Here is a 14363-nt window from a genome sequence, read left to right as displayed (position 1 = left end):
TTCGACACCTCGTGGTTGCATAGGCTGGTGTGCTTTTTCCATGTGGGCTTTGTTGCTTCTGAGCTTGATGGCCGCTTGATTACCTTCAAGCCCAATATTTGTTCTTTTGTGACTAATTTCACTCACCATAATATTCTCTAGATGTATCCATATAATGAAGAGCTTTGTGAATTCATTGTTATTCTTAATGATGCATATGATTTATCTAAGTTTCTTTGTCCGTTGTTCTCTTGATGGACATTTAGGATTTTTCTATCTTCTTGCTATTGTAAATAGTGTTGCAATGAACATGAGTGTGCACATGAGTATATATTTTTATTTCATTTGGAACTGCTCTGAGATTACCCTTTCATCTCTAATTTTAAATATTTGCAGCTTCTCTTTCTTTTTCTTCTTTAAGTTTGTCAGTAATTTGTCAATTTTGTTAATCCTTTCAAAGAACACATTCCTGTTTTGTTGAGTCTTTCTATTGTTTTTCTGTTTTACATTTCATTTATTTTTGTTTTGGTACTAAATTAGTCTTTCAGCAAAAAAACAGGGAAACTAGACTAAATAATACCTTGTCAGATTTCAGAACTAAATAGCAATTATTATTTATTTTTCCCCTTTTGCCTCTAATGACAGATTTATTTTGTTGCTCTTATTCTGATAGTGGACAATGCTGGGTTAATGTGTTGATTTTAATTCTATCTTCATTTTTTATATGCAAGTTTATTGCTGCAAATTGCTCTGAGTACTGCTTGTTTTGTCCCAAGGGTTTTGGTATGTTGTCCTTTCATCCTCATGTTTCAAACAAACCCAAATGTTTCGTTCAAATATTTCAACCAGCACCAAACAAAATTCATTGCCATAAAGTTAATCCTGACTTATAGCGACTCTATTACAAGCAGAGTAGAACTAACTTCCCTTTGTAGGATTCTGAGAGTGTACCTCTTTACAAGAATGGAAAGTCTCATATTTCTAATATAGAGTGCCTGGAGGTTTTGAACTGCTAACCTTGTGGTTAGCAGTCCAATGTATAACCACTATGCCACCAGGACTCCGTTCATTTGTTTCAAGGAATATTTTAATCTCATTCTTTATTTCATTGATTACCCAATTTTTTTAAGTGGGATGTTGTTCAGTTACTATGTATTTGACTTTTTTTCTTTTTCTTTTCCCGTTTTGTTTTTAAATTTTACAGTGTTGTGAACTGAGAAACTGGTTTGTAATATTAATGTTTTAAGACTGGCTTTGTGGCCTAATATAGGCTTCATTCTAGAGTATTTTCCATACCCACTGGAAAAAGATGCATACTTTGCTGTTATTCAGGAGAGTGTTCTGTGTATGTTTAAGAAGTCAAGATTGTTTATTGTGTTTAGTTTTCTTGTTCTTATTGAATTTCTTCATGATCATCTGTCCTTCCTGGAGAGTGGTGTATTAATTTTCTTACTATTATAATATATGTCTTTCTTCAAGTTTGTAAGAGTTTGTTTCACATTTTGAGGGTCTTCATTGGGTGCATACATGTTTTTTATGGTTATATCTTCTTGTTATAGCATCTCATTGTTCATTATGTAATGTACTTTTTGTTGTTTCTAATGATAGATTTTGCTTTATAATCTACTTTAACAGATTAATATTGTGACTCGTGTTTTTTGTTGTCTTTGTTAATTGTTAATTGATACAATTTTTTCCCATTAAGATTTTTTGTGGATTTTTGTTTGTTTGTTTTTACCTCTTTCTGACATAGCTTATAATTTCACTTGGTTAGTTTTATTACTATTAATTATTTTTGTTTTATCCTGTGACTCTAGTTTTATTTTTTTATGCCTTCAATTTACCTTTTCTTTTTCAGAAAATTCTGTTTCTAATATGATAGAAATATGGTAGCCATTGTTATAATTACACTTTAATAAGTATGTTCATATAATTTATTTCCTTTGATTCTCACGTAAATATGCAATGGGGAATGAAATCATTATTTTGGCTGATTTTAATGCAGAAGGAAATGAGTGAGATTACAAGATTCCCCGAGTGGGAAATGTGAGGGCACAGTCTGAAATGCAGGACTTCATCTTCTTAGTGCCATATCCTTTTCAGTTCTGTAGTCTGCTATCTCACTCATTGTCTCATTCAAAGACACGCTATGGGACAGAGCAGAACTGCCCCTGGGGATTTCTAAGACTGGAAATCTTTACTGGAGTAGAAAGCTTCCTATTTCCCCGTGGAGCAGTGGTAGTTTCTACCTGCTTACCTTGTGGTTGTCGGACCATAAGTAACCCAGGACACCAGGGTGCCAACATTTACTATCTTCAGCGAATCCTTTATGATCTACTCTTCACAGTGGTTTTCAACCTTCCTAATGCCCTTTAATACAGTTCCTCATGTGTGGTGACCCCGCCCGTGGGCGTATCAGCAAGTGGGCGGACCCGCCTAGAGACAGAGGAGCGGTGTCTCGGTTCCTAAAACCATCATAAATATGATCTTAGGTGTCCCCTGTGAAAGGGGTCGCAACCCCCAGGTTGAGCACAACTGATCTACAGGAACAGAGCACATTATAGATTATCCCATAGTCTATAGTTTTGATACCTGCTGCTAAGAAGCAAGCTGAAAAGTTCATTCAATTTTAAACAAGAAAAGCCTCCCTTTGGGGCAGTGATACATAGAAAGAATTTCTCTGAATGGACTGAGGTAAAACCTGTCAGGTGAGTCACGTATACCATTGACATTCCAGAGAGTTAGGTTACATGACATGCTTTTGGCTTCCTCCCTCTGAGCAATTGGAAGTATTTGCGCTCAGATAACCTATCGTGGAGTTATGTGCCAATGTGGACGTTCAGTGTCATTAGAGAGAAAATTATTACCTATGTGGAAATAGGCAGAAAAGTCCAAGGTGACGCCAAAATCAGGTTTGGGGTTGCTGACATTTTTATTGTATGTCACTCCCTTTCTAGGACAGTGTTTTACATAATACATACTTGTCAGTGGTCATGATGGGTTCCTTACATAGTTCATGCTCCATCACCATATTTAGAAATGTTACACATGTTTTCTTCCCTTAACCCAGGAACCACTAAGATGCTTTTGGACATAATCCCATGCTGGGTTTATTTATTTTTATTTTTTGGTATCTGAATTTGGGTGTCAAGAGATTGCATGCAGTTTTGAGTTTTTCTCAGTTTGCCTTAGCGCCTTCAAACTTGGGGTCAGACAAGCTCAGTGGTCCTCCAGTGCCACCCACACCTGTACACTGTCCACACCAGAACTGCGACACAGTCAAATGCACAAATAAGTAAACAAGTGCAAAACACTTTGGGAAAACTAAATTTTCATCTGAACACTTTTCTACAAGGATCGACTTTATCATTCACATTTAAAAATATTAAGGCATGTCTTATTTAAACTAATCTAATAATAGTACATTAAATTACATTCTCTGTCATAACTGAATTACTTAAGCACACATCATTTACTTTTACATATACTCTTCACTGTAGTGTACATGAGTATTTACCTAAATGCTTCTGCATAATCACTGAATTAAATTTGTGTTGCTTTCAAAGGAGAAAGTTCATATTTATTGCTATTAGCACTTTAAAAATACTGTATAATTTATGTATCGGTGCCCTTTATATTTAGAGTTTATTTTAGTGGGCATCAAATAACACTTTGTAAATGTGTATTTTTCTCTTTATAAACTTGATACTTATATTCACACAGATATATTGAGTTTATATATATATATTCAATTTTCTCCTGCAGAGTTAGAGTGGCTGGAATTTTTAAGCCAGCAACTTTGACTTAGCAGATATATATTTTACATACACACACACACTCACTCACACTTTTATCCACTGCACCCTTACATTCATTTTCTAGGGAGAAACATCACTAGAAAGCAAAAGTAAAGGTTAAATGACTTAGCTAAGAATGAGAGATAAAATAACTTTGCAGTGTCATTTCTGAATGCCATTTGTCAGTGTTTCTATCCTACAAATTTCTTGCTATAATGAAAATGTTAGTTTCTACTATTTTTTCTGAGACATTTTATATGTTTGTCTCGCAGGCATGCCAGGGGTATGCTCGGGTCCATATGATTTTAAATGTCCCCCTTTTCCTCACACAGCTTGGATTGCTAGCCACAAGATGATCAGTTCTAACTAGGAGCCACTCCGTGGTAGCAAAAATGAGGCGGTCTGCCAATGGAATCTGTCCTGTAGTGCTGATGAGAGTTGGCCTCGACTGGACAGCAATGGTTTTGGTTTGGATTTGTTTTGCTAGGAAAATCCAGTGAATTTTCGTTAGAATGTACTTAGTAACATACTGTATTTACTTTTGCAAATAGTATCAAACAATTAAAATTCATATGTTCCTTGCCACCTTGAATAGATTAGATTTGGAATGTAGTCTTAGAGCTAGTTTTCGCATTTAAGTTAGCTATGAAGCAACTTAAGCATTGCTGACTTACTTAAAATAAGTCGTGTTTTTCACTAGAAAAAAGTTTACATCAATAACTTAATAAATAGATTATTGTGGGTTTGTTTGTCTATATTTCCAGAATTAAAAGTTACCCAAAAAAGACCCCAACTATTTCTAATTTAGATTTTCTAAGACCTTTGGAAGGACAAGAGATCCATTGGAGCATTCTGTATAACACAACCCCTTACTGTTTACAGCATGCTGTCTCTGGATGGTGCAAATGGCTAATGCACTCAGCTACTAAGGGAACTTGGGGTTTGAGTCTGCCGAGATACAGCTTCAGAAAAAGCCCTGGTTGCAGGCTTCTGCAAAATCAGCCCTGGAAAATCTCATGGTTCTTAAAACAGAAAACAATACAAAACAAAAACCAGAGCACACTTCTACTCGGGCCCACACGGTGTTGCCTTGAGGCCGAATCAACGTGACAGCATCTGTTAAGTATGACACGCCAACTTTGAACTTGTTCTTGTTAGCTGCTGTCGAGTCTATGCCAATCCATAGCGACCCTGTGTGCAACCGAGTGAAACACAGCCAATTCTTGCGCCATCCTCACAATTGTTATATGTGAGACTATTGTGGTAGCCACTGTGTTGACGACGCATCTCCTGGAGGGTCGTCCTCCATCTCACTGACCTTCAGCTGTCCCAAGCATGATGGCCTTTCCCACTGCTGGGTCGCTCCTGATAACATGTTCTAAGCATGTGAGACCAATCTCACCATTATCACTTCTAGGGAGCATTCTTGCAGTACTTCCTCCAAGACAGATTTGTTTGTTCTTTTTGCAATCCATGATACTTTTGATATTCTTCATCGACACTCAATTCAAATGCATCAATTCTTCTGCAGTTTTCACATGTAGATGAGGCAGCTGAAGATGCCGTGCACCTCAGTCCCCAGACTTTGAAAATGGCACCGTGACTCTACATGGGAGTAGGATTATCCTCCATTCGTAATGTAGGGATTTTATAAATTAGGTAACTGATGTTGCACACAGTGTAAGGGATTTGACCAGCTGAAAACAGTAGAGACAATATTTGCAGAAACCTTCAAAGACACCGTCTTCCTATTTTAATTATCTACCTATCATTTGGGTCCTCTACATTTTAAAAGTCAACGCTCTGAAAGCACGTGCCACTCCGATGGAGAATGGGGAACCTTTCTACTCCTGTACAGAGTGATAGTCTTAGCCAGGTCAGGTAAACCCTGCGGAACAGGAATGGGTGTAGCCATACCAGGACGGTAGGGGGGAAATGGAGAGGAGGGGGGAAGAAACCGTGGGGAAAGGGAGACAGCAGTCAGTGTAAGATATAAAAATAATAATAGTTTATCATTTATCAAGGGATCAAGAAGGTGGGAAGCGGGGGAGGGAAAAAAGAGGAGCTGCTTCCATGGGCTCAAATAGAAAGCAAATGTTTAGACAATATTGATGGCTACAAATGTATAAATATGCTTGAAACTATTGATGTATGGATTGTTATAAGAGCTTTAAGATACTCCAATAAAATGATCCTTAAAAAAAAAGGTTATATTCTTGGAAACCACAGGGGCAGTTCTACCTCTGCAAATAAGGTCACCATTAGTTGGGATCAATTCAATGGCAACAAGTTTTCCTAAGTCCCATGAATTTTTAAATGAGTTATATCATAATTCCATTTATTTAGCATGTTCAAGTTGTGTTAAAATCATGTCCATTCAAGAAGTACACCAGCCTGTATGGTCACGAGGTGTAGAAGGGATCAAGTATCAGGAATCAAAGAACAAAAAATCATATCATTGTGAATGAGGGGGAGTGCGGAGTGGGGACCCAAAGCCCACCTGTAGGCAACTGGACATCCCCTTACAGAAGGGTTATGGGGAGGAGATGAGCCAGTCAGGGTGCAGTGCAGCAACAATGAAACATACAATTTTCCTCTAGTTCCTAAATGATTCCTCCCCCCGCAACTATCAATATCCCAATTCTACCTTACAAATCTGGCTAGACCAGAGGATGGACACTGGTACAGATAGGAACTGGAAACACAGGCAATCTAGGATGGATGATCCCTTCAGGACCAGTGGTGTGAGTGGCGATACCGTGAGGGTGGAGGGAGGGTGGGGTAGAAAGGGGGAACTGATTATAAGGATCTACATATAACCTCCTCTCTGGGGGACGGACAACAGAAAAGTGGGTGAAGGGAGACGTCGGACAGTGTAAGATATGACAAAATAATAATTTATAAATTATCAAGGGTTCATGAGGGAGGGGATAGCGGGGAGGGAAGGGAAAAAATGAGGAGCTGATGCCAGGGGCTTACATGGAGAGCAAATATTTTGAGAATGATGAGGGTAAGGAATGTACAAATGTGCTTTATACAAGTGATGTATGTATGGATTGTGATGAGATGTATGAGCCCCCAATAAAATGATTTAATAAATAAATAAAATGTTAAGAAAGAATCACGTCCATTCAAAGGAAAAGAGGGGAGGGGGATGCAAATTCAGGAATCAAAGCATTGGGCATCACTGACTGTGTAAATGATGATGTTCTAGCTCTTTATACAAGACATTCAGTCACTTAGAGAGCCCTGATGGGGCAGTGGATCCAGCGTGGGCTGCTTACCACAAGATTGGCAGTGGTTAGCAACCCAAGGGGCAAGCCTCTACACTCTCAGGCCTCCTTAAGCGACCCTACTTACATATCTGTGGGAGCACGATGAAATGGTCTGTTCCCATCAAGATGTAAGGCCTTGGAAACCCACATGGGCACCTCTACTCTGCCCCATAGAGTGACAATGAGTTGGAATTGACTCAATGGCAGTGAGTTAGTAAGTAGGGCTTTTTGTGTGACACCTTTTCTTTCTTCACAGTCTAATGCCGTCATTGGATTAATAAAAAAAATGCAAGTATAATCTCTACCTGTACGTTTTGGTGATACTATGTTGTATCGTTTAACCACGGTCCACATTCTCTTTCCATCTAGAGTGCTTGTCTTTTTAACAACCAGCAAAAAAGAGCAGACACAGGTTTGCATTTGATACTATGGAGTAAGGTATGGGGATAGACCCTGCTGGCATCAGAATTGACGCTTTAAAAGCCGGCCCCAAAGGGAACTCCAGGTGTCCCAGAGGACCCTCATCGGGGATGAGACTTTTGCTCAGGGCTACAGCCATGTTCTTGCTGCTCCTGGAAGGGATTCACAATGGACTATTTCTATGCTTTTGCTTCATTGTGATTTCTGAACAAACTCTTCTAATGAAAGGTATACTTTTGGCTGCTTATTCCAAAGTTTATTCCCATTCTTCTCAAGGCTGTCCAGAGTTTGTGATAATCCACACAGTCAAACGCTTTATTGCACAGTCAATGTAACGCAAGTAAACATATTTCTGGCATTTTCTGCTTTCAGTCAATCTCTATCTGACGTCCAAGACATCTGTCTTGGAAGAAGTTCAGCCAGAATGCTCCTTAGAATCAAGGATGGAGAGAAATATAGTCTTAGATTCCTTGGACATGTTATCAGGAGAGACCAGTCCCTGCAGAAGGACATCCTGCTCAGTAAAACAGAGGAACAGAACAAAGAGAAAGAGCCCTGACAACGTGGCTTGATACGGCGACGGCAAGACTGGCTGAAACAGAACGATGGTCAGGATGGCTCAGGACTGGGTGGTGTCTCATTCTGTGGAGCACAGGGTTGCTGTAATTCAGAGCCAACTTGACAACAGCAGAAACAACAACGACATTGCAATGTGATAGTATATTTGGTTGAAAACTTTTCAATACTAAAAATAAGTTACTTTTAAATTAAAGATTTGGCAAAAGTGTTTCCTTCAACATTGCTTTGACATCACCCTTATGTAACTGTAGTCTCTAGTACCTATTTTGTCACTTTTCAAAATAATCATGACCAGAAATATGTAAACTCTAAAATAAAGGTGATAAAATGTATGTGCTTTAGCATTTTCCAGAAGAAAATACTAATTCTAAAGCTTAAATGTCTCAACTAATTCCAAAAATCATTTTGATTCATTTAAAAAAATAGTTTTATTGGCTTATACTTCATGTATAATTTAATCTTTCAATTTTATTAAGAAGATTTGTATAATCATCACCATAATCAATTTCAGAACATTTTCTTCTTTTATTCATTGTTATTAGCTCCCCATTTAGCCCTCCATCCTCTCCTGCCAACTTCAAAAGATGTATTGACATTTTTTTCTAAGGATCCCAGGATTGGTTAGAATAAGCTATGCTAGACTGCAGTGGTAGCAAACAACAAAATCTTCATTGGCATAATTCAAAGATTTGTTTCTCACTTGGATGCCAGATTGATATGGAATTATATTCCATACAGAATCCTGTTCTCTTATACACGTGGGAAAGAGAAAGCACACATGGTATATAGGAGGTTTTCATAGCCTTCTGGGAAGTGACATCATTCTGCCTACTCATTGTCCAGAATATGACTATACAGCATACGACTATAACGGCGACTAGTAGTTATGGTTAAGATTACGTGCCAACTTGTGTATACTACTTTACAAAAATAGTGTTCCAAATAAAAGAAAATCTTAAAGGGCAAATAATTTGGTCTCTGCAAGATATAGTTTATAAGACAATAGACAAATAAAATTAGGAGGTATACATCCTAAACAATTTAAAAGATATGTCAACCAATCACAACTGTGGACCTCATTTAAATGATGATTCAAATAAACTATAAGTATCATGACATTTATGAGATAATTGGAAATTTGAATATTAGTGGATATTTTATGATATAGAATATTCATCTTAGTTGTAATATTGTGATGGATTTTTCATCTATTTTAGTGATATGAAGGGAAATACTTATAAATGGTAAAATGACTAGGCTTTTCAACATAATAAAGAGAAACAGTGAGTGGTGTGGATGGTAATTTTTAAAGCTGGGAAATGGATACATGAGTATTTTGTTTTACAAATCTATTTAATTTATATATGATTATCATTTTTCATAATACAAATGAACAATGACCAAAAAACAAAGCTATGTTATTATCAGAACACTTATTCCCTCCCACTTCCCCCGATTCATTGTATCTCTCGTTTAAATCTACACTTCTCTTTGTACTTCATTTGTTTTTTTAATCAAATGTTAACTCTTTTTTACACTGGCTAAATTTGAGCAGACCCATCCTTGCTATTAATGGCCCCAAACAAGGGAAAGATACTGTTTGAAAATGCACTCTTGTAGCAGAACAACACATGCATGTGGCACCGGAGGTCAATCTCTAGTGTATTAACCCCCAAGTCAAATCCACCAGCTGTTCCTTGGGAGAAAGAGGACGCTGTTGGCTCCCAAAGAGAAATCCTAGAGACTTAGTGTCCTACGGGGCTGCTGTAAGTGGGAATTGATTCAACAGCAGTGGGTTTTACTTTTATTTTTTATCTAACCCATATGAAGAATTAATTCTGCCCTAAGAATCATAGAGGGTGAAATTGATCTATTAATTGATCGCCATGATGTCTCAAGTAGAACTGACCCCTCATACCTTCATTGCTTTCTGAACATCTTCGAATTTCTTTACTTGATTTAAGAAGATAATATTTTTTAATAACAGAAGACCTTTAAAAACTTAATGCAAATACCCCAAACTTCAATTTAGCAACTTCAGGAACCTTCCATATCAAGGGGTCTGAAGAGTGTATTTTTCTTATTCCTGATCTAACAAGTTATATCGATCCAATTATTGTTCCCAGGAGACGTTGGGTCTTGTTTCCAGTCCTGAAGCTCTTGAGAGTGAGGCACAAAGATAACCTAGAGAATTCTGAAGACAGAGCTTCAGTGTCCTCCCTGAAGTCTTAATTTGGAAAAGCTATTGATTTTCTAAAGTAACAGCATTGGTATTGGCATTCAATATTTTTTTTTACCAAACTGAGTAAATTAAGTTTTACTTTGGGCACTTTAGTAGAAGGTGGAAAAATATTTAGAGTTATAATTTATAGTTTTCATGAGAAGACCTTACATATTTTTCTTTCAAAATGAAATTTGTCTTTCTTTTTTTCCTTTTTAAAAAGAAATAGATAATTAGGTTTTGAAGAGGTAGCACTTGATCATTGTATTGAACCCTTAATTGAACCACAAATTACATATTCAACACAAGGCAAACAATTTGGAAACTATTTCCCTAGAGGAATACTTCTTTCAGTATTAAGTGAGCCTTCTGATTGAATTTCCATCGCACCTTCTACGTGATTTGGGTTTCTTTGTAAAACTGATGTAAGAGAAGAAACAAATCCTGATGATTCTGTTTCCTGACTTTTCTTGTTATATCTGTTCATTTAATTAAAATGCCTCTAATGTGTTGCACTCATTTGATGTATTGCAATGAGCTTTAAAATGCCCTTGTGAACTGTTAAGAGTAAAGTTTCCTTGGAAAATAATACCAGTGTTAATTCAAGGAACTTGGAACAAACAAATTAGCTTCTTCAAACTAGCAGTGCAAAGTTTCTGGTGTTGTTCAGGGGATTCTTGATCATGAACACTTAGCAGTATTGATCTGCATAATGCCTGATACTGCCTTGAATATACATCATTGGTTCCCTACGTAAAGGAATCAAAGTCAATTTGGCATTGGCTCAAACAATAGGATTGAAAGTTGCTGTCTCAGCCCTGCTGGATTTTCAGTCTTCACTAAGTCAGTCAAACATTTTCCCTGGGATGATGTGTCAACATCTAGCAGATAAAGGAGCCCTGGTGGCACAACGTTTAAATGATCAGTTATTAAATGAAAGGCCAGCGGTTGAACGCCACCAGCAGTTCTGTGGGAGAAAGATGTGGTGGTCTTTGTCCCTAAATCTCACAGCTCAGCAAACTCTGTGGGGCAGTTCCCCTCTATCCATTGGGTGATTATGTTTCACAGTTGACTTGACAGCACACAACAATGTAAAATGTAGAAAAATTGCAACTTACTCTATAGTGTGCCTCCGTCTTTCCATGCCACAGGAGTATTGAGGTTGGGAAAAATTGGGGTTAATGGACCAGTGAATGCAACATGTAGATAGAAAAGATGATTAATACGAACATTCTGTAAAACTTTGCAGATGTGTGATTTAGACCATGCCCATCACCTTTCCTTTTCAGTCCTTCTCAAAGGGATCAGCTTCTCTGGAAGGGAATCCACATGATGGACTTGAAACTCAGGCATAGTAAGAAACTAACATTGATTTCAATCCTCTGAAGTTCTATGTTTCTTTGTATTCCATTTCCCGCACGATTCCATTTTAGTGTTTGTGCAAGATTCAGAAGGTAGAAGTAAAGCCACACTGCATTGAATAAGAAAGAAGAATTGATGTGCTTGAATTGTGGTGCTAGCAAAGAATATAAAAGTACCAAGGACTGCCAAAAGAGCCAACAGATCTGTCTTGGAAGAAATACAGCCAGAATGCTCCTTAGATGCAAGGATGGCAAGACTTCATCCCAAGTACTTTGAACATGTTTTCAGGACAGACCAGTCCCCGGAGAAGGAGATGGTGCTTGGTAAAGTCGTGGGCAGTGGCAAAGAGGAAGGCCCTCAACAAGATGGATTGGCTCAGTGGCTGCAACAGTGCACCCGAACATAGGAACACTTGTGAGGGTGGCACAGACCAGGCACGTTTTGTGCCATGGTGCACAGGGTCTCTATGGGTTGGAACTGACGTGATGGCTCCTGACAACAATAACAATATTCTCCCGACAACTGCTTGGCTGCTTCCCAGAAGATCACATCAAGGAGCTGGCCACCCTGTGTTGGATCATATGGGAGAATCCTGGCCCATCATGGTGACATAAAACCTAACAGTCATGGTCACTTATTTCAATGCCTCCCTGTGCTTCCCTTTCCTGCCTTTCCTTCCTCTTTCCTTATCCTCTTAGCTTTATCCTTGGGTTAATATTGTCCTTTGAGTCTTAGATGGTTGATTACTCTCATATTTCAGACACTTAGGACCATATTCTTGTGGGATCCGCCAGTCTCTATGTGAACAATAAACAGGGTATCATTAATGATGGTTTTGTTTTGTTTAAAACTTTCTTCTACTGTCTTCAGGCCCATCTATTGTGACTCCCCTGCAGAGCAGTCGGTTATGATAGCCATAGGTCGTCTAATCCTTCTCTTCTCCAGGTTGTGGAGATTGAGGTTTGCTTGGTCCACCAGTCCATTGGACTCATTGTGTATGTGGGTCTTTAGATTGTCAACATTCTTGGGTCTTCTGTGCTGGGACAGATCAATAGTTCTACCTAAGTGGCCCCTCACTAACTTCTAAGACTCATGTTGCTACTCACCAAAGTAGGAGGTATGAACATTATCTCTGTGCACTATGCTATGTCAATTGACATTGCTCGCCACTGAGACTATGATTTCAAGCTCCCCCACCCCCAGGCCCAGCAACTCAATCCTTTTAGATTTCTGGTTATATAGAAGTTTAAATTATTTTGCCCCCTATATGCTTCACCACAATAAAGGGTATATTTGAAGCAAAAATAAATACACATTATACAAATATATTCTTTTCAACTTTTACATATGCATGGGTAAACTCCCTAACTACCTCCTGCAGGTCTATACTAGTATTTACTCATAGATCACAGCTGTTTCAGGGTTTGTGTTTAACAGTACTTGCTTCTGTTGCTTTTAACTCATCTAAATTTGGATGATTCCCCTGCCACTATCATTCTTCACTAGCTTCCTCTTTGTGTTAGTCTGGGTAGACTAGAGAAACAAATCCATAGAGACTCATGTGTATGAGAAAGAGCTTTATATATGAGAGCAGTTGAATATTGAGAAAACATCACAGTCCAGTCCAGATCAAGTCCATAAGTCTGATGTTAGCCCATATGTCCGATACCAATTTATAAAGTCCTCTTCAGACTCATGAAACGCATGCAATGATGCCGAATGCAGGAAGATCACAGGCCAGTTGGTGGGAAGTCCTGTGGATCCAGTGGCATTGTAAGCATCTCAGCGCTGGCAGGGGTTTCCACGTGGCTTCTCCATCTCCCAGGGCTTCATCGGGGTAAGTCCATGTGGCTCCTTCTCAGGGATATCTCTCAGGGAGTGAGCCAAGAGAGAGAGCAACTCCTGCCTCCAAGGAGGAAATACAGGATTTCCCAGAATCCTCAGGAGGAGGCTGCTCACACAGAAGACTCATTGGCCATGATCAGATTGAGAGGCTAGCCTCCACTCCTTCATTCGTAATCATCTAAAACGGACAACAGATTATGTAACTACCACACTCTTATTGTATATTGCCTTCCACCTTGCCCAAGCTAACACTTGTCTACTCTCTAGACAATAACCTCCCTTCCCATCAACCTCCCTTTGTAACCATCAAAGAGGGTTTCTTTTAGTTTGAAAAACTTTTCTTGACTTTTTACAATAGTGGATATAATAAGAATATATTATTTGTCATTTGGTTGAATATTTTTCCTCAGCACAATGTCATCTAGGTTTAGCCGTGCTAGGAGGTATTTTGCAAATTTATCTTTTTTTTTACATTGTGTATTGTGCCATCATATGTTTATTTTCCATACCAAAGTTTATTTACCCTGTTTTTCCACTGATGAGAATTTAGGTTGCTCTTATCTTTTGGTTATGGTGAAGGGTGCTGCTGTGAATATGGGTGTACATCTATCTATTTGTGTCACCGTTCTTTTTTCTCTTGGATATATGCAAAATAGAGGGATTGTTAAGTTGTGTGATATTTTTCAAGTTATTTTTGGGGGTTCCTACATCTCTTATAACATTCCACACATTAATTTTATCAAGTATATGTGTACAGATGCTGCCATCATCATTTTCTAAACATTTACTTTCTGCTTAAGACCTAGGTATCAACTCCTCTTTTTTCCTTCCCTCCCCCCTCCCTCGCTTGATCGATTATAAATTATTATTATTCTTCTTTTGATC

This window comes from Echinops telfairi, unplaced genomic scaffold (assembly GCF_000313985.2).
Source record: "Echinops telfairi isolate 266 unplaced genomic scaffold, ASM31398v2 ScPeMD7_7467;HRSCAF=8505_1, whole genome shotgun sequence".
NCBI classification, from domain to species: domain Eukaryota; kingdom Metazoa; phylum Chordata; class Mammalia; order Afrosoricida; family Tenrecidae; genus Echinops; species Echinops telfairi.
Note: the sequence above shows the minus strand (reverse complement) of the source record.